Source organism: Falco peregrinus, chromosome 1 (assembly GCF_023634155.1).
Source record: "Falco peregrinus isolate bFalPer1 chromosome 1, bFalPer1.pri, whole genome shotgun sequence".
Taxonomy (NCBI): Eukaryota; Metazoa; Chordata; class Aves; order Falconiformes; family Falconidae; genus Falco; species Falco peregrinus.
The window spans coordinates 8,770,498-8,790,767 of record NC_073721.1 but is presented as its reverse complement, the minus strand read 5'-3'; the positions used below and the strand labels follow the sequence as shown (position 1 = coordinate 8,790,767).

The window sequence follows — 20,270 nt, the reverse complement described above, 5'->3', positions numbered from 1 at the left end:
CCACAAATCAGATACTGATAATATGTGATTTAAAGTTCCACTGCAAAAACTTTATACTTCTCAGTGTTTTTGAATATAACTATTTTATAGCCTTGTCAAATCATACTTTATTGCCAAGGTTGTTGTTTTTTTTTTTTTTTTTTGTGGAGTTCACAGCAGTAAAAGGTATCTCCTGTGTGATTTTGATTAGTTTCATTTTTAGATTGCATGTACTTATAAAGAAACAGCTAAATCGATTTAAATCCTGTTTAAAACTTTTCAGTGAGACTTTTTAACTAGTTTGAGTTAAACTGAAAACAGAATTTATGTCCTTGATTGTTTAACTTTGGTAAGGAGATGTTTAACTGTGACTCAGTTCTGCTCTGCAAAGTAATTATTTGGGGTGGGTGGGGGATGGAGGGAGGGACATGGAAGGAAAAAACCCCAAATTGCACTTCCCAGTAAAGTAGTTTACAGTGAAAAGAGGAGGTGACTCAAATTCTGCTGTCTTAGTTCCGCAATAACATTATTTTGATTATTTTTTGCTAAAAGTACCTTATGTGCAATTGCTTATGTTAAATATTGACTTTTATCGGTGGCTTGAAAGCTTGTTCCATTGCTGCTTTTAGCACTACGTCTTCTATGTGAGACCGACATATCGATCACCTTATGGAAAGCGCCGTATTGATCTTCTGCATGTTTTCCTCACATCTTCATCATTAAAAGTGACAAATCTTAGAGCCGTGCTTTTTGTTTCAATATAAGTATCAAGGCTAGAAATCGCCCAAAACCAGAGTCCTATGCAACTAGCTATGCAATCAGAATTTGGCCTGTGTTGTTTTTACTGAGGTATATGTGAGCACAAATACAAACTAACAAATAAGACCAAAACTTAAAACATAAACCATGGTTTTCTATGTATTTCTATTCAAGATACTGGGAGAACTTACTCGATTCCATTTTATGGCTTGGTTTTGTTTGGTTTGGTGTGGTTTTTTGTTTGTTTGGGTTTTTTTGTTTTGTTTTTTTTTGTTTGTTTGTTTTTGTTTTTGTACTTGCAGTTTACCATTGCATAAAGGACAGGTTTATTTCCAGAGATTTTTGTAGGCAGCTGGCCAATATAATTGGGTCAGATAATTTCTAGAGAGTATATCTATATTCTTGTCAAGGTATAACAGCAGGTATTGTACACATCTGGGCTCACCAATATGACTGAGGAATGAATAGCAATGTATGAATTCTGTTAATTTTGTTCGGTTTAGAAAACAGTATGTATTTATTTTAATGTAGTACTCATCAATTTCAGGATTTGATTTGGTACAGTGTAATTTCTGGAAGACAGTTTCCAGTATGAACTGTTAATTTAAATATTACTTTATGGTTATATTTGCTAAAGGTTAACTGCTTCAATGAACATTTGTGCTAGAGAGAATATTCACATTATTTGTAGCTATAGGATGTAGCTCAGTCAGGCCAATATTTTTGTCAAATTTTATTGTTTGAAAATATTACGACTTATTCATGGATTCCTACTAACTTAACACAGCCTGTTCCTGCCAGCTATTTTATTTCTGAATCAAAGCGTGTAATATTCCCGCCCGCCCCCCCCCCCCCCCCCCCCCCGAAGAAGAAAGAGCTGGTAGCTTTACAGTGCTATGAAATCAAAATTTTATGAGATAACTGCAGCTAAAGTAATTATAGTAAATTTTTATGCTGTGAGAGTTTAAATTAAAATCAAAGTTTTAAGTTGTCCACTGAAAATGGACTTTGGAAGAGAGTTGTAATTGATCTTCAGTTCAGCATGAGCACCTGAAGGCTGTTGTGTAATGGCTGCCTGGGTTTATTTGACAAGTGAAGGAGATAAGTTAGCAAAGTGTTGAACACACATCAGTGTAAAATAGAATCTTATTTGTGTTTTCTGCTCATGGGAAAACACTCTTACCATTATTCTTACCTGGACATTATTTTTTTTTGCCTCCAAAGTGAATCTTAGAGGAATGTCAAGTGCTGTTTGTGGAACCAAAACTGAGTATTTTTTGGACCGTTCTCTACTGGGGTCTGTCACCGTGTCTTTGACGTGTCTGGTCTAGCTTATATTTCTTCCCCAGGAACCTTATAAAACAACTTCCTGATTTATCAGTTTGCCTAGGTGCTTTGTGAGTGTCGGAACAAATACTTTTATAGTGGCTGTTCCTATAGTTACCTCTTTAATATTTAAACTTCATGGCTACCCACAGGTGAAGAAAACAAAGGCTCACAGTTTGTGAAACACAGGACAAAATTTATTTTTAAAGGTCACAGCTTCACATTCATGCAGTTTTACAAAATTGGACATATATATCAGCATAGGACCATTTGCCCAAATCTCTTGTGAAATCATACATTTCTGTTTAGACAATAGATGCAAATCAGTAGGTAACCTTTCAGATATGGAGTAGAAGGCCATCTTCAGCATAGTGGCTGTAGAAGGAGTTTAAAACTTAAATATATTTTTTTTTAATTGTAGTTTGAAAAATAGTTTTGAAGAAACAGTACCTAAATCATACGTTTCAGTGCATCTGCTGGAAAATAAGGGATGTTGCTTATTGCTTATTTAATCCATTGCTAACAAACACAGTGGCTCAGAAGTCTTTGAAAGAGATGGTTCCCCTCCATACTAGTTTTCTTAAAAAGATTTAATTTATTGGTGGGTCTGAGGGAGGGAAGGGATCTGTAACTGAAATAAGAAGGGCAGAGCTGGGGGGGAAGTGGTTTTAGTCTCCTCCTTTCCTATTCCATTGGTAACAGAGGAAGGAATTACATGTAAAGGCTAAACAGAGGATAAATCAAAACCTTCTCAAACGGTGAAATATTTTGCTTTTGACTTCAATTAAATGTTCCATTGCAAATAAAAATAAAATAATGTTTTAAAGTATCTGAAATGTTCTGTAAAACCTATTTGTGATGGATGTCTGGGCCTGCCAGCAGTGTTTGCTGTGAGGTGGGGAAAAAAACCCAGGCATGTAATTTAAATTTTGGCATTATTTTTTACATGTACGTGTTAGAGCAAACTAGTTGAAGCCAAGGATAGGGGTATTGTGCAAATTAATCTCTGTATACAGAAAAACTTTCACACGTTCTCTGTGGAAATGATTCTGAACACTGGCAGAATTAACTGTCTCCCTGGCACAAAAGCTTCTCATACTGGTGCTCATATGTAAAATTCAGTATTGCTTGCACCTACTTTTTGTTACTTTTTTGGAGCATAGGAGAATTGGTGCTGCCAGTTTTGTGCTTTACTCCACAGAATTGGTCAGTTATGTCTGGTTTCTCAATACAAACTGGTTACCTTTTTTCATTTCTTTTTATGCTACTCCCTCATCATGAGAGTATCTAAGAGCATGTTTATTGGAAAGGATAGAGTCTCAAATGTGGCCTGTTAGTATCTCCACTTGTACTGTTAGCTCTTGGTTACACGAGGAGGGAGTTGTGCCTGCTCCCTGCTTCTCAGAGTGTTTTTTTGTTAATTCCAACAGAGAACTATGAGGAAATAGATTTCTGTTCTTTAAGTCTCTAGGAGTAGTTTTCCTTTTAACAAAAGGAGACTTCTTTTTTGGGGTAGAGCAACGTGAGAAACAAGAATGGGAAATTTACTTGTAAATAATTAAACCACCAAATTTTCAATGCATTGGACCATTGCTTGTTTTATCATTATGTCAGCTGCATGTCTTATAGCATCTAATTCTTGTTTGTTAATGACAGTGAGATTAGGTGGAATAGAGGTACAAGTGGCATAGGCTAATGTTGCAGGTGATTCGGTTGTTTACGTGAATGTTCAAGTGCTGAAATACAGCTAGACGTTCCTACTGCTCTAGGAGCAGTTTCTGTGCTTGACATCTCAGAAGTGGTTTATACACCAAGGAATATTCAAAGGCTGCCCTTCAGATGAGACTGGGCAGTGTGGAGGAGGACGTTTGCGGAGGGTGATGCAGAATGTCTGTCAGTTAAAGCCCTGTTAGTTTTCCGCGCTAGTGCAGAAAGCAGCTGGCTAGGCATGGTGCCTGCAGTTGTGTGGTCAGAATAACCTTTCCTCTCCATTCCGCAGGATTTAAAAGCACTACTGGAACTTAATGTTCTTGATGGCACAACCTCTGAAAATGTGACTTTTGCTCCAAAGTAATATAGATGAGAATTTTACATGCAGTTTCTTTACAGCTTCTTTTAAGAAGATGCTAATCAAACCCATGCAGTTCCGGTTGCGGTTGTTGTTGAGTGGCATAAATATAAATAACAATAAAAGCTAACAGTTTACTCAAAATCTGTTCAGGGAAATATTGGTTTACTTCGAAGTGCTATATAGTGCTGTACATGATGGAAATAACAGATAAAAATTCCGGAGGTGGGTTTCTCAAAGAATCAGACACATTCATAATTAATCTGAAGAAGCAGGAAATTAAAGGTGTTTATGAACTGATTTTGCTTCCTGGAATTAAGTTTTTTAAAATCATTTGGGTAAGAAGAAAAAGAACTCCTTAGTTAGATGAAGTGTTCAATATACAAAAGAAAGTCAGATATATATTGTTGAGGTTACCACAGTTCAATCTAAGACACGGTTGAACATGGACTGTCCTTCAAACTGATAAAGAAAGATGAATCGTTATTTCAAACACAAATACAGGAGATAAAATGTTGGAGCAAATTTTTATGTGTTCCATTTTTAATGTGACCTGTAAATGCATAGCAGAGATACAAGCTTTATGTAGCTTGTGCTAAGTGCCCTGTGGTGGTTGTGCCTGCTGCCGTGACTCTTACAGTACCTGAAGGAAACACTCAGAAACGGGTGAATTTGTGCTGCAATGGAGTGTATGAGGCTTTGCTGCTTAATCACTGCATGATGAAAATGTCTTTTAGTTTGGCAGCATTGAAAGAAAGAGAAGAAAAGCCCTTTGGGGAGAGAGGGAAGATGGGATGGCAATTAGTGGCAGTGGTGTATTAATTAAGCTGTTTATTACTAAGTTATTTAATTAGAACATTATTATAGCCTGCTTTATTCATGCTCTTAATATTTATTAACTACATTGAAAAACCCAAAGATGAGGCAGATACTATATGAAGATGCTTTCTTAAATTAAAATAGTGACTATACGTTCCCCAGTATATGCTTAAAATGAAATAGAAATTTTCTATTACATAGTGTGTTTGGAATGTATAATTGTTGCTACATTCTCTCCATCTGTCCAAAAATTCCAGCAGTCTTGTTTTTTTGTTTGACCAGCCCTGACTGTCTTACACATTCAAAGGTTGAAAAATGCAAATCTTAAAAATGTTTTGGCAAGGTAGAACAATGTTTTGAGGTCAGTAATAAAACTTGGGACTAGCTTGGGACTTGGGACTCCCTTTGGCAGAGGGTCTCATTCTTCAAGGTGTACACATTACAGTTTCTGAGAAATTGGTGTCAAAATATGATTAAAAGTCTGAATCAAACACCATCCAGTGAATAGAGAGTGCACTAAATGTTTAATATGGGAAGATTTAGACCCTTGACTGGACTTCTGAAGAGCTGTTAAAAATGCTAGGAGGCCTTACTGGTCATTTAGGGAAAGAGTGGCATCTTGTTGTGATTCTATAGAGATGTAAAGCCTTATGGTTTTCTAATTTGTTTATAGTGATCACAGTTTGATTATAAATAGATGCAGTACTGGAATGCAACTAATTTGCAATAGTCTTGCTCAAGCAAACATTCTGAAGTTTAAGTTGCTTATTTTTGCTTAGATAAGGTGTAGGTTTTGTCCATAAAGATGTCATAAAGAGATTAAGTAAAAATTATATCAAATAAGAATATCCTAAAAGGGAAAAATACATGAAGCAATAGAATTAGAAGTACTGGTGGTTGGTGGTTTTGTTTGGGGTGGTGTTTTTTTTTTTTTAAAAAAAAAAGTTTGTATTCAGGTGAATTGCTTGAGAGTTGGAGGAGTGTGTTGAAAAAAATACAAGAAAAAACAGTGGAATGTTAAATATATATGTAATTATAGTAGACTTTCTTAGAAAAAAATGTAAGTATGCTATATACTCCCTGGGTTTGGGTTTTTTTCCAGGATATTTTCACAGCTTGCTTTGCTTTTGCTGCATTATTTTTTTTCTTTTTTTTTTATCCTGAAGGAGAGGACTCAAATTCTTTTAACACTGACAGGGGAAAAAAAACCCTACCACCTCTTGTAATAAGTTGCAGTTGCCTAGCAGCCACAGTGAAATTTAGCAGCATAGAAAGTATGTGGGGGCTCTCCTATTTCCAAAGGCAGTAACGGTTGCTCAAAGGATAATTTGGTATCCTTGACAGATACGAATTTGGAGAGGGCAGGTACATCTGGTATACATACAGATTTTTTGACAGTGTTCTTGACAATATCAGCTACTTTACGAGATATGCAAAGCAGGAAGAGAAACCTTGAGCAACCTTGAGTATGCAACATGGCAGAATTTGAATATGTATTTTAACAAGTTTCTCAAGCATAAACAAAGTTCTTACAAATTCTGGGCTGTCTTTTTCTTTCCCTTGTTGGGACCCTGTCACCCCAGAGATGTCTTGCCACCAATTTTCTTGTGGAATTAACATATACTCATTTTCTGAGCACCTGTACTGGTCGTAGGACGCAGTTGATCTGAATAGGACTTAATTGAGAATAAAAAGTATTAATTGACTTGATAACAGAAATCAAATGTATTTTTCCGTGATTTAGTTTTTCTTTTAGTCTATTATATATATATATATGTGTATATATATATAAAAGACTGATCTTAGAAAGAAAGATTAGTCTTTCATACTCATAATATCCCATACCCTTTCCAAATCCAAACCTGACGTTGGTAGTTCAGCAGTGAAGCACATGCATTCTTAGTAACAGTTTTTTTTGCGGTCTGGTGGCTATGACATTGCAGTTTTTCTGAGATAGTTAAGGAAAGTTTGGCGTGACCTCTAAACTCTCCTAGTTAGACACAAATAACTAGTGCCTTATTTTCCCTGTACTGTGCTCTAGATTTCTGAACTAGAGGAGAAGGGAGAAGCGTTTCTGAGCCTCCAGGTCTGACTGTGCAGGCAGGAACCACAGGTTGTTCCATGTCTTCAGTGGTCTGGGTAATTTTGGTTGGATTTTTTTTGTGTGTGCGTGCGCGCGTGTGGTTTGTGGTGGGATTTTTTTGTGTGATTGTTTTTTTAAATTATTATTATTTATTTAATATTATGTTCACGAAATGAAGGTGCCTATGAAGACTTGTTTTCATTAGAAAGTAAAATAGTTCACAAAGGTTAATGCAAAATCGCAGTTTCTCAGAATATGATTGAAAGTTTTCAAAAGGTGTTCTAAAGTTTCAGTACAGGGTTTACTGTCATCCCATTTCAGGACAGAAAGTAAACTTTTCATTTCTACTCAGTGCTAAATCCGCTTCTAATTCGTAGCAGAAAAAATGAGATTTTACCTGACCGTTTGGGACTGCTAAACATTTCAGGGCCATTAGAATAATTGTAATTTATCTAATCACATTAACCATTACTTTGCCTTTTTACATCTCCCTGAAGATGACAGAACAAGAAGTAGCTGTAAATAAATGAAGTATCCATCCGTCTCTTAAGGCAGATGACTATTTTTATTTTATGGATGAAAAAATTAAAACACAGACGAGCTGATGACAACCTCAAGGCGTAGAAATCAGTAGCACGCTCATACCCATGGCGAGCAAGTATGTGGCAGATGAACTTCAGTGTGTGTAAAAGTAGGGCAATGTATCGAGAGGAAAAAAAAAAAATCTAAACCACATGTACATGATTCTGAAGCCAGATATGTACATATAGCTGAGGAAAGGTTTTGGCATTACCATGGACAGCTCTTTGAAATAATTGACTGACTCTGGGCATCGTTAAGAACAAGGCAGATGACATAATTTTGCTACTTTAAAAAAATCTTTATGTACCCACATCTTGAGTACTGTTTGAAGTGCTTATTTTTATGTCTTAAGGGTGACAAAGTAAAGGACAGAAAAAGGCAACAGAAAGAATAAGAGTGTGAGATGGCTGCCTTATGAGGTAAAAATTACTGGGACCTTTCAGTTTAGAGAAAGGGCTGGTGAGGGATATGGTCAGCATTGACGAAGGAAGGTAGTGGACAATCTTTGCCAAACTTATAAACCAGATGCTAAAACCAAGGGCAGCTTAAGGAAGTTATTAGATCAACTTAAAGATTTTAAAAAAAAGTTTGTTTGTTTGTTTTTTTAAATATAAGAATCAGTGAACTCCTGGATTTATTTATTTATTCTCTTTTTTTAGAAGTCAGATTGTATAGACAGTGTCAACAGCTTCAAAAGATATATTGGACAACTGGGCAACAGATATCAAACAGCTATTTACAGAGTATAAGAATGAGTAATATTCCAACATAAATTTTCTAAAGAGTGTATGTGAGTGTAATGGACTGTGGAAAGTTACTGTTGTTTCCTGTTCTTCCTAAAAAGCATCTTGTGTTAACAGAGTCAGAGATTTGTTTGTCTGCTAGATCGATGACTGAACTGGCTTTGGGGGGTATTTTTTATGGTTTGCAGTCATACCTTCTAATCACTAGAACAAAGTTTATACTCACTCTAGATGCTAAGATTAATAGAGTAGAAAAAGGAGGCATTCATCTAGTCAGACAGGAGAGAGATGGAGGAGCATGTTACCTTAAATATGTAGTCATTCAAATACTCATGAGTTTTGTTTATTTAACAGTACATGTATTTCTGAATCTATGTGTACAGATTTTTGTGTTGGTGGTTTGGGGTTTTTTTTGATGGTTTTCTGAGGTGCAAAGTGATGTATATGCATTTTAGATTATATGCTATTACATCTGTGTACAAGTTTCCTTTTCCTCACTCTGGTCAACAAATAAGAGAAATGTCATAAGTACTAAAGGTCATAGTCTTACAAGTTAGAGCGTTTGTGTAAGGACAGCACACAAAGCTGCTCAGATTGTGCCGTTCTGCCTGTCAGTGCAACTGTACAGATTAGTCCATTGCTGCTGTTCACAGATGATGAACTGCTTGTTGATGGTTATTATTTACCTACTGCTTCTAGAGATTAATTTGGATTCTGCTCTGCTCTCCTGAGAAATGGACTTTGTTTCATAATTTTTAATGTTTTGTAGGCCTTGGTGGCACATAAACGAATCCAAGAGGTATGTTCTAGGTTGCTTTGATCTCCTGTGACAATGATGGGGGCTATTTCCAGGGTTTCCATAGGAATAGAAACAATGCTTCTCCGTTCGAGTTCATGAGATACTGAATGATAATGGCATAGAGTAGGAAGTGTTGAGTAACTCTTGCTGGTTTCTATGGCAACAGCAGCTAGTTTAAGTTCTGTTTATGCAATTTCTTTTTCTGAATATTTATTTATTATTGACAGTACCAAGCATTGTTTTGCAGGGTTTGTGTTTTGGATCAAACAGTGGGCTTCTCTCCAGGGTCCTGTGGGAGAGAAGGTTCTTTCAGTGTACTTATTTTTTCAGCATTGGACTATTCGATTCTGCAGTGTAGCTGTAGCACTTCTTGTTGTCACTACACCTTTAAGGGAGCCACCTTCTGTTTGCTGAATCTGCTGTAATTTCAATTGATCTACTCTCTTGAATACAATGACAAGTAAAATACTAATATTTAGTGGTTAAGCTAAAATAATAAAAACAAGAATGTGCCAATTTCTCAGTATGAGGCAGTATGTAGGACCAAGAAGTTACTTTATTATCATCTCCTATACTGTAACATTGGAAGAAAGGTGGCTGACATTCTTTCCCCATCAGCTTGCTTTTCAAGTTAATGCATGCCAGTCTTAGGCTTTCTTTTTCTGTTAGGTGTCCCATGAAGTGTATGGCTGATCAAACATAAATAGTGTTTTTTCTCTTGAACTCTACCAGTTTTAAGTACTGCTAGGTGGGGATGGGTTAGGTGGGCATAAGGTGGACATACAGGCTAAAATAAAATCAAGAAGAGGTTAAACAGTGTGTTTCATAAAAGAATGACCTGAACTATATGGAGAAGTGGACTTACATTGGACTTAAAGCCTTGCATTTGAATTACTAGCTCAGAAAGTAGAGAAATAGAAGCTCAGAAAGTAGAGAAATAGAAAAATTAAGTCTGTATGTCACATACAGTTCATAAATGTTAATCTTAATTAAAACTACTGATTTTTAAAAGCTTTCTTTTTGTAAACCAGATTTTGGTGTAGGCTAATCCACGTTATTTCTGTGGTGTTTCAGTCAAGTTTATAGCTGCTGCTGGGGGGATTACCTACTGTAAAGCTAGTTTCAGAAACTTTCTGCTGTGCTGCAGGGACTTCTGTGACCTCTAGATAGGTGGCCACACTTATAGAGTCTATTCTTGATAGTATTATGAAGCACGTGACTCTTGCTACAGTGGGCATACATGTACTCTGCTAGCATCTTTGACATCTACCACTCCTTTATTTCTAACATAGCTATGGCATTCTGTCATTAAAATGAAGAAAAGCAAACGCATTTAAAAATCATGTTGTATCAAGCTGTGGATTGTATGAATATTTGGAGAAAGTCGAGAAGTTAGTATTCAGACAGTTATGGTAAAACTGGCTTAGGGAAACTGCTGTTTTAGAGGTTGACTTGTTACACAAATCTTTATTGTTGAAAAAATATTTGTTAGGCTGTGTCACTATATTAATGTTAAATGTAAGTTAGGAAAAATCCTTGCTACCTTTTTCTTAGATACAGCTAGAAGGAAAGTATATAAACACAGGAATGTTCCTTCTGATAACGTGCTGCATCCTCATGATAAGAATGTGGTGCAGAGGAGATTTCCCTTCTACCTATGGGCCGCTGACAATAATCAGATATCAAACAAAAGATATGGATGCAACTGTTGCAAATGAACCATGTTTGCAAAGCTCGCCAGTGGAGACAGATGGCTTCCCCTTAAGGCATTTGTTGTTCCCGTGCAAGGGGCTGCTCTGATGATGCAGTTGATAATGTTGTTTGTTTAGTATTTTTTCTCTTTGCATTTAGTGTATTTGATAAAATTGTGCTTGTAATCCAAACACTGATGTGATAATGCATATTTTTAAAGTTAATTCTGTTTATGTGCAGCTCTGCCATCAATGATTTAGTGTCAGGCGTGGGGTGAATGAAACGAACTGCTAAGCTTCGAGTTAAAAAGAAAAAATAACAATCTCCTTTTTGGTGTTTAGCAAAAAGTTATAGTTTATTTCCATACAAAATTCTGTCTAGCAAAACCAGTTTCCTTTTGCTTCTTAAATACACAGTATTTTTTTTTTTTGTTTGTTTGTTTTAAAACTGTTTTTTGATAGTTACTTGAATATGTACAAATTTCCTGAGAAACGTTCTCGGGATATTCTGCTTGGCGTCAGTAGTTTCACACGGTTCCTCCGATGCGTGTTGCTTTGGCACAGGAGGTGCCTCTGTGTTTTACTTAATGCTTTATTTCATCTCCAAGCGCTGCAGCAGAGACAGCTTCACAGTTTACCACTAAAGCTGCTGAAAGTCCCACTTTTCCTGTGAAGTCTAATGTCTGTCCTGCTGCTGGCAGAATTATATGCCATTTAGCCAGAATCAGTTGAAACACTGGTTGATGACGTGCAGGAGTCACAAGCCTAATTTGACATATTCCCTAGACTTTATATATCTATATATGTGTATGCGAATGGTTCTCCTTATTGGGTAAGGTTCAGAAGGCTTGGTTCGGTCTGAAGTAACGCCGTACAACATACTAGTTAATCTGAGAAGGGAGCAGGAAATCTAATGGTAGAAAGTAGGATGAAAAAGTTGTGAATTTGAAGTAAAGACCAGGGAATATTAACTGCCTGTTTATGAGTTCACCTGGAAGCTGAAAGCTCTCTGGGTCTTGTTGAAGTCTACAGCAAAATGCCATGGGTTTAAGGGTGTAAACTGGCATGTCTGCTCTGACTGGTCCTGCTCCCCCTTTCCCAGTAAGAGAGTCTTCATCCTGCAGGGGCTTCCCTTTATCTCTGGATATGGGTAGGAGGAATGTTTCACTAGGGAAGGCAGGAGAAAAGGAGTGAGCTATTCATATTTTCTTGAAAGGGGAAGGGATGGGACTTATCATAAGTTTGAAGTAGCCCTGCTGCTTCTTTCAGTCTTGTGAAGATTGCTTCTATTCGGCATAGCTAGGAGAGATGAGGGAAAAGGCAATTTCTGCGATGTAATTCTAATTCCATGCCTTCTAATGAGCTATAGAACTGCTAACTCTGGTCATGGAGTGGGGCTCACAAACCTAACTTAATTGAGGCAGGGTAGGTACAGAATGGATGAAGGGAAACGAAGCTGATTCTTCCTTTATTTCTAGTCCAGACTTCAAAAAATGTGATTTCAAACACAGTGTAACTGTTACTGCTTAGAATGAGGTTCCCACATTAGGAACTGAGGTGAAATGTGGAAACCTGATCCTGCCTTGTGTAGATAGATACTCTTCGCTGCATGCAAACTAAGCCATCCACTGCTGTCAGATGCCTGCAGTCCTCTCATTGAAAAACAAGTGACTCCTACGTACTGTTAAAAAACCAGTTTATGCCTGTCAGGGTAAAATCTTGCAATAATTACTTCTGTAGAGATGAGTAGATTTAGCGATCCATCTGATTGTTGTGATACACTACATGAGATACTGTCATGAGCCTGCTGCAAAGGGCAGCAGCGTGCTAAGCTTTTGCCCGGAGGTGCACTATTTTCTTTGTTGTTGTCAGCCATTATATTTCATCCTGTAACATGCATCCTGAAGGTGCCGAATGTACCTCGAGAACGTATAGCCACGTGTCTTGGTAACAAGCAAGCATGTTGTCCTCATTTTAGTGTCAATGCAAAATATTTGCAACATCTTTGCAAGCAGTTTAATTTTATAGTTTGTCCTTTTTAATCTGTCCCTCAAAAAGAGAAAGGAAGACTAGCCTTGTGACTTCAGTTCTCTTGGTTTTGATTTTTAAAACTGTTGAACCCAAATACTATAAGATGAAACCACACACGAATGTTGAAGTAGAAGGATGGACAGAGCAGGCTGTTAGGGTGGCGGTTCTGTATGTGTTTGGAATGTCATTAGACTGGACAGTGTTGCATGCCACCATTTTGACTGCATGCTACGGTTTAGCAACCATGCGTATGTCAAGAGAAGCTGGCACAATCAGTTCTGTTGCTTTATCTAAATCAAATAATTCTGTATTCTGCTCTAAGCCATGTAAACAAAGCTTAACTGTCACATTCTCCTACCCCTCAAAAGCCTGGCGTAGTATTATGTATGGAAACCCAGCACAAGTATGAAAAGATTAATTCAGCAAGGTCTTTCTTGAATATGCTAGTAGTTTGCTCCCATTTTATTTCTTTTTCAAGACTAAATTATTTTTTTTTTTTGTTCTCCACAAAGGCCTGAGTGAATTTTGTCATTGGTGCTTATGCCTAAGGATTTGTTTCAATGAATGTGATCAGGCTGCACTCTGTCAGACTAGACTTTAAAGTCCTTTTCTGCTCTACTTAAAGGATTGCAAAGTATTATTGAAGATAATGAAGTACATGAAATCAAAGTTCTTCCATATAAGAAAAGCAATATAAATCAGCATGCTGAACATAAAAAAGGCTTGGGTGTCACACTTAACAGAAATATATTTGAGAAGCCTGTAAATATTTTCCCATCAAACTCTAAAGATTTTTTGTAGTAAAGATTCCCTGTAGATGACTTTTTTCAGAATTACTTTTGTTTTCTCTCCATTACCAAATTGTTTGGGGTGAGTTTGATGGTTTTCAATTTGCTGTTGTAGAAGGCTGTGAAAAGGTGCTAAGAAACCCAGGCCAGTGGTGTATAGGTTTGCAGTTGCTGTTTGGTGTTTGTAAGTACAATAGAAATTTTTTTAGGGATCTCCAGACTGGAAAAGATTGTCAGCCACTGGCTTAAATCCATTGGAAGAGTTACTTGCTCACAAACCTGCCCTCCCTTTGAAGTATCAGCTAGAGGACATCGAATAGATGGTGCAGTGCATAACAGTAATTCTGAACTTCCTGAGCATTTTCTGTCACCCTTGGAAAAATAATGTGTGCAGTGTGATTCAGTAACTGCAGCATAGGACTGGAACTTTGGCACGGTTTCTGTTTTCAGCAATAACAGTGACTTGGGTGATTTTCAACACGTAACTAAACTTGCTATTCTCTGTTTCTGTGCAAGCTAGGATTAAAAATAATTACCCGTGCTTGCAAAAAGTATTGAAATCAGCTTTTAAAAAGTACTGAAATCAGGGACTTTAGTGGAAATTGTTTCAACTCTTCCGACACAGGTTTTCCAGTCCAAAATACATTTCTGTTCTATATAGTTAAATCCATCTAGTATTATGAAATAGATATTATATCATCTTTATATAAATACAATTATGTACACACATATCTATCTTTATTTATATATTAATTATTTTTACTTCCATATTTTGCAACTGAAGATGGCTTGTTCATCTATCCAAATATTTTTTTCACTATACCGACTCTTTTCCTTAGTGTTTTTGTTCTGCATTTCTGCTTTTTTATCTGTTTTGGGCCTGATAGGTGCAGACATATAAGCAATCTGTATTTTTCCTTGCCATTCAGTCCATTAGACTCATTATGTATTCTTTTTTGGAAAGAGCCTTGGGCATCAACACTAGTTGCTCATTGTCCTTTTATAGCTGATGGCTCTTAATGTGAAAGACCTATTTTTAAAGATGCAGTTCTGTTGCATATCCAAAGCCACAGTTGTATTTCTACAAACGAAAAACCTGCCTGTGCGAGGTCTTCTCTTTTTTCCCTTAAGAGAACGTATCATGTGGTTAAAACAAATGTTAAATCTGGTTTTATGAAACTTGTTATACTACTAGTTGAGAATTAATCACATGAGTTAAATCACTGATCTGGAGTAATAGGAATAAGCAGAAGCTGAAGTCTAAGAAATTTTGGTTTGCCACAAAGTAAGCATTGGATTGAGAGAGACTTCAGCTTTCTCTTATCTGGTGTAGTAAAGAATATGATACTGGCTTCTTTCACATAACGGAATTTTATGTTATCTTTCTGATTATTTGGGGAATAGGAATGTGTGCAAAGGCTTGGAAAATCTTCAATGTTGTTGCACTTTAAGAATTAACATGTTAATTGTATGCAGCTTTATTACCAGCTTTTAGCTCTCATTTACAGGTACAGTGACGAGTATGTAGGAATCCTCTTTCCCATTTTAAGGTTTAATATTACAGCAAGATCTGAGTCGGCAGGAGTATCGGCATTTCAGTGTTATTCAGGTGTTTATGTAAACTCGTCTCTCTATAGCATACTAATACTTTGAAAATATCTTCTATAATTAGTATAAGGTGTCTTCACTGCAAATTACGCATCACAATTTGATATGGTTTACAAGGTTAGGATATCGGGAATAGCAAGCTTTTTTTTTTTTTAACAGTATCAGTGTGAAAGAAAACAGGATACATTAAATAGAGCACTGTATAAGGAGATCAGATAGTTCATGTTTTCATTTTAATGATAATGTGTTTGGATCCCCATTGGGTAAACCCTTGTGTCTTTGATAAAAATGAACCCGTTAGCAGCCCGTTAGATGTGAAAATGATTCTAAAAACCGACTGAGTTCATTAATTAAGTGCATCTAGCCCACTAGAAGGTTTAAATTACATTTCCAATTTTGTTTGTTGGTGTAAAAGTACTTTTTTTACCCCCCCTGAACTTGTTGCACAATTCAGGAACCTTATTTATTCCATTATGACTTCAGTGTAATGCCATTATTTTCAGGATTTTCCATTTATTTGATTCCAGTTTATTTAACACAGAAAGCATAGATGAAACAGTTTACGATGTTGCTGAAATGCAGAGTTGTTTGGCCAACAGAATTTTGAGACCATTGAGAGGTTACATGGAAAGGTTTTCAGCACTTCCCACGCTGCAGTATATTGCAGTGGAATGCATTCATGTTGTCTTGCTTGCCCAGAAGAAAAATTGAGAGGAGGTATTTTAAAAATATATACTGTAATCAGTTGCAAGTGGTGTGGGTTTTGTTGTTTTTTTGAGTGATCTCTTTGCAGTAAATTAGGCCTCACCGTTTGATATTGTTGGCATCGGACTTTAAGCATCCCAGGTTTTCTCCAGCACATTGTGGCAGCCTGAACTGTATGAGGTTTTAATACCTGGTTGCCATTAAAATACTCTGTAGAGAGAATTGTGATAGGCATTTTTGAAGCCCAAAGCCTTGTCTTTATGGGAACTCGGGGGGTTGGTGCTGATGATACCATGTTTCTTCAGACTTTTACATTATCCTTAGTGAATATTTCAACAAGTTCACTTGGTACTAAATTAAGGCATGCTCTTTGGCTCCTTTTGATGTGATAGCATCTCTACAACTTTAAATACAGTAAGATGAACTGATCAGTTCTCTGCTGGTTAGTCCTATCATTTATTGCAAATGGGGGACTTGATGTTTTTGTGTTACTGGTTCAGGTGCTTTATTCTTAAACTCCCAAATCACTCGGACCTTTCTGTTCTCCGATCTTGACCTTTTGTGTGTGGTGTTGTGTTTTGTGGTTTTTTTTTTTTTTTGTGTGTGTTTGGTTTTTGTTTTGTTTGTTTTTTTTATTGCATTGAACGTGTCCGAGAGTACCAGACTGGGACATTTCAATGAACGGTTCAAGGATTCTGTTTCAGATGAGGAACTGTGTTTCTGTATCAGATTAACTACTTCACTTTTATTGTAAAATTGGTCTTCTAACTTACTCCTTCTCCTTATCTTAAATTTATAAGATTGAAGAGGTGTACATTAGCAGCAGAGATTGTTTTAAAAACTACTTCACAAAAGGATGATTTATAGAAATGTTAGGCTGTCTGCAGTCTAGAAGAGCTGATTTGAGACAGGAAAAAGGGATCTGCTTGTCAAGGAAACTCTTTTAGGGGCTCCTAACCCACTAAGGAGGATAGTCAGAGTGGTTTTCAACTGAGAGGCAATAAAATGCAGGAGCTGGATAAGTGTCTGTTTTACCGTTTCGAAGTGCTCAGTGGTGGTGGGGGGCTGGCACTGGCAGAGGAGTTAACCAGCTGTTTTATAAGCTGGCAGAGTCTATAAGGACAACAAAAGGCACTATTAGCCTTAAAGGTGCAGTTCATTGATGAGATCTGTTAGTCTGTAATGCACTGTCATGTCTTGTGCTTAACCTGTAGGTAGAAACAAACAGTGCAACCTGTACTTTGAGGAGTTGTGGTTTGCTGTCATCTCTCAGGTTAAAAAGAAAGCAGTGCATCTCTGATTCACTTGCATCTTCAGAAAGCTATGTGCATGCCTCTTTTTTTTTTTTTTTTCCCCCTCCTAATACAGTGATTTTCTTATTTTTTTTTTACAATTTTATTCTTGTGGATGATATAAAGTCCTTCAATTTCTCTAACAAAGTACAAAGTTATGTCCAAGAATTCTGATGTCGGCATGAAAAGAAGTGATAACAAAGGAAGGCAGTAAGTGCCTTCTGTTCCTCTTATTGGTCTTGGATGTTGGATTAGTTTCAGCTGGAGAGATTGAAAAAAGTGGTTTAACACTGCGTAAAAATGAATAACTGACTAGAAAGAATTAGGCTGAAACATGAGTTTCACATGGGAAGCCTTCATTAAATATGAATGTGTATAATTAGTAGTTCTACGGCTTTATCTTTCAGCTTGTACTAGGAGCAAAGTTTTATTGACAGTTTATTTTCTCCATCTTTGTATTTTTTCTACTTTTTAGACTAGAAGATAAGCATTGCGAAAGGAGGAGAAAAGGTATTTTGCTCAATGTAATCAGAAACAGAAGTTTTTAGTGCTTTTTTTTAAAAAAAATATTTTTAAGTAATTATTTTCAATTTAAACTTGCCATGTAGAAAAAGGTGGCAGGAGTATGTTTGCTATTACAAGTAGTTACTTCAAAGTGACATTGAAACATGGTCAAGTATTGTAAAAACAAAATACATGCCTTTGCTAGCAAAAAGAAAAAAGTCTAAAAAGCATCATTTAGCTTACAGAACTGTTGAAAAATGTGTTATATGAATTACTTTTCCTTGCTCACTGGCTTGGGTTAATAAATGTGTAGTGTGGTTCATTATGAAAATGTCTAAAGTGAGGTCAGAAGGGGAAAAAAAACTATCTAAGGAGCTGTAGGACTGAAAGCGTTTTAAAACACACAGTGAAATTTGTTTCTAGCTTCTGGGTCAAATTTTGGTCTCGTCCATATTGGTGTAATTTAACTGAAGTTAGTGCGGTCAATCCACATTTACACTGGTTTAATTGAGGACAGATGTAGTCTGGTATTTTCAAGGATGAAAATAACATATTTGGAAGAGTGTGTTCTTGTCAGAGCCAAATGAAACTTTATCAGAGACACCTGCCTTCTTGCAAGAAGCTTAAAAACTAATATATGTGCAGGCGTATTGTTAATTTAAAACTAATTATGGGGTGCTTCTTAAAGAAAGGTGAATAAGCTTAAGAATTGAAACAAAACAAAGCAGAAAAACTTGCCTGCTACAATGCTCCAGGGAATTTTCCGGGCTCGAGGTCAGATGCTATTGAATAGAAATTAAATCCTGTCAAGCCTTCCCCTTGGCAGGACCAGATATGCACATACAAATCATATTTAATGGCAATAACAGTTACAGGTTGAGAAAAAAAATTGGCTGGAGCAACTTCTTATGTGTTTGAAGACAATCTGGTTTTTATATGTTTCCCTGTAGCACTTCGTGTTTTCTTTTCAGTTTTGGAATGCCATGCTCTTCTTTGCAGACTGAGTCTGTATGAGTTTCAAGATAGGACACTGATGCTGGAAACTTCAGTAGAAATATTCAAACTTATCAGTGAGGTTTTTTCTCTTGTGTATGACTACAGATTTATATTTTTATTCCCAAGCCATAGTTCTATCTCATTCTGGAAGCCCAGCCATTTTTATTTTATTGGTAAATGACATGAGATAAAGAGTGAACTGTTCCTTTTTCCCGTTTTTGTTGGAAGGTAATGGGAATCAGTAAGTTTCAGAATAATGTTGTTTCTCATACAGTTTTCAAATAGTGCTCTTTCTGCCTATAGACTGCTGAGCTGAAGGTCCATTAAATGTAGAAATCTGCTGATACGGAAAGATCAGTGTGATGGTTATTCCCAGGGACGTGAGTATATATACATGTAGTACTTCAGTAAGGATATTCTCAAAAGAAACTCATTCTGTATGTCTTCTGCTGATTTCAGTGGGAGCAGGGTTTAGCCATTACATTAAGTTATTAAACAGTATGCATAGGTTTTAAAGTATAAGGGTTAGGTTTGGTTAGTGTTCTGAAGTAGTACTTGCTCATTTGAGGTACAGTGAGACTAAGATACCCGCTTTTAATGCAGAATGTGATAACCTCATTTCCTTTTTGACTTTGTCTTACGAAATGTTACACAAATTGTTAGATTTCTTCATTTCTCAGTCATCTATGTATAATGCAGACCTGATACTTCTGTGTTTCTGTAATGCATTTACTAATTTGATAATAAAATAGTCAACAGCAAATTTACTTGGATGATTAAACATTACTTGATTTTTTTCTACATTTAAGAAAAATTTGTTGCAAATAACTGATTTTTGAAGTAATTCCTTCTCTGTTTGAGTAATGCGTTGAAAGCAGGGTGTTGCTTTTAATTTAAAACTGTTAAAAGCATTGACATGAAATCACAGGAAGGAAGTGTTTTTGGAATGGTTTTAATGATTTACATCTTGCATGTAATTTTTCTGTTCCATATCCTATAGGATTAGACATAGGACAGTGAGGATGTTTCTCTTTATTGCCATACTGATTACCCTTAAACTGGCATGGATAAATCAATATTAGGTAATAAATAAAGATGAATTTTAGCCTTGCATTTTAAATGAGAAAAAATTATTAGGTTTATTGATGGATCCAGTGCTCTGTGAGAGCTGTTAAAAAATTATGCAGGTTTTGTATAAAATATTGTCTGCTTTCCTACTGCTGCATGACACGCTATTTATTGGTCTATAGATAAGATTTTTCCAGAAAACTTTTTAACACTGCCATGTAGAGACGTTAGTACTGCTGTCTAATAAAGCAAAGGGAAGTTGTAACGCAAAGCTTAACACTTGAGTTTTCTCCTTTCCTCAAAATACTTTTTTTGTAATTATACAAAGAAATGTTTTTAATGTGACCATTGCAGGAGTGAAGTCTCATAGTATTTTACTGAATAGAGACATCAGTTAAAAGTGAAAAGACTTTCTTGCGTGGGAGGCAT

At 36.3% G+C, this 20,270-nt stretch overlaps 1 protein-coding gene across 25 annotated transcripts in view; it reads left to right on the top strand.

Annotated features, from left to right (window-relative positions):
* KCNMA1 (potassium calcium-activated channel subfamily M alpha 1) overlaps positions 1–20,270 on the top strand; it is a 505,717-nt gene that overhangs the window by 136,661 nt on the left and 348,786 nt on the right. The gene's annotated exons all lie outside the window — the stretch shown is intronic.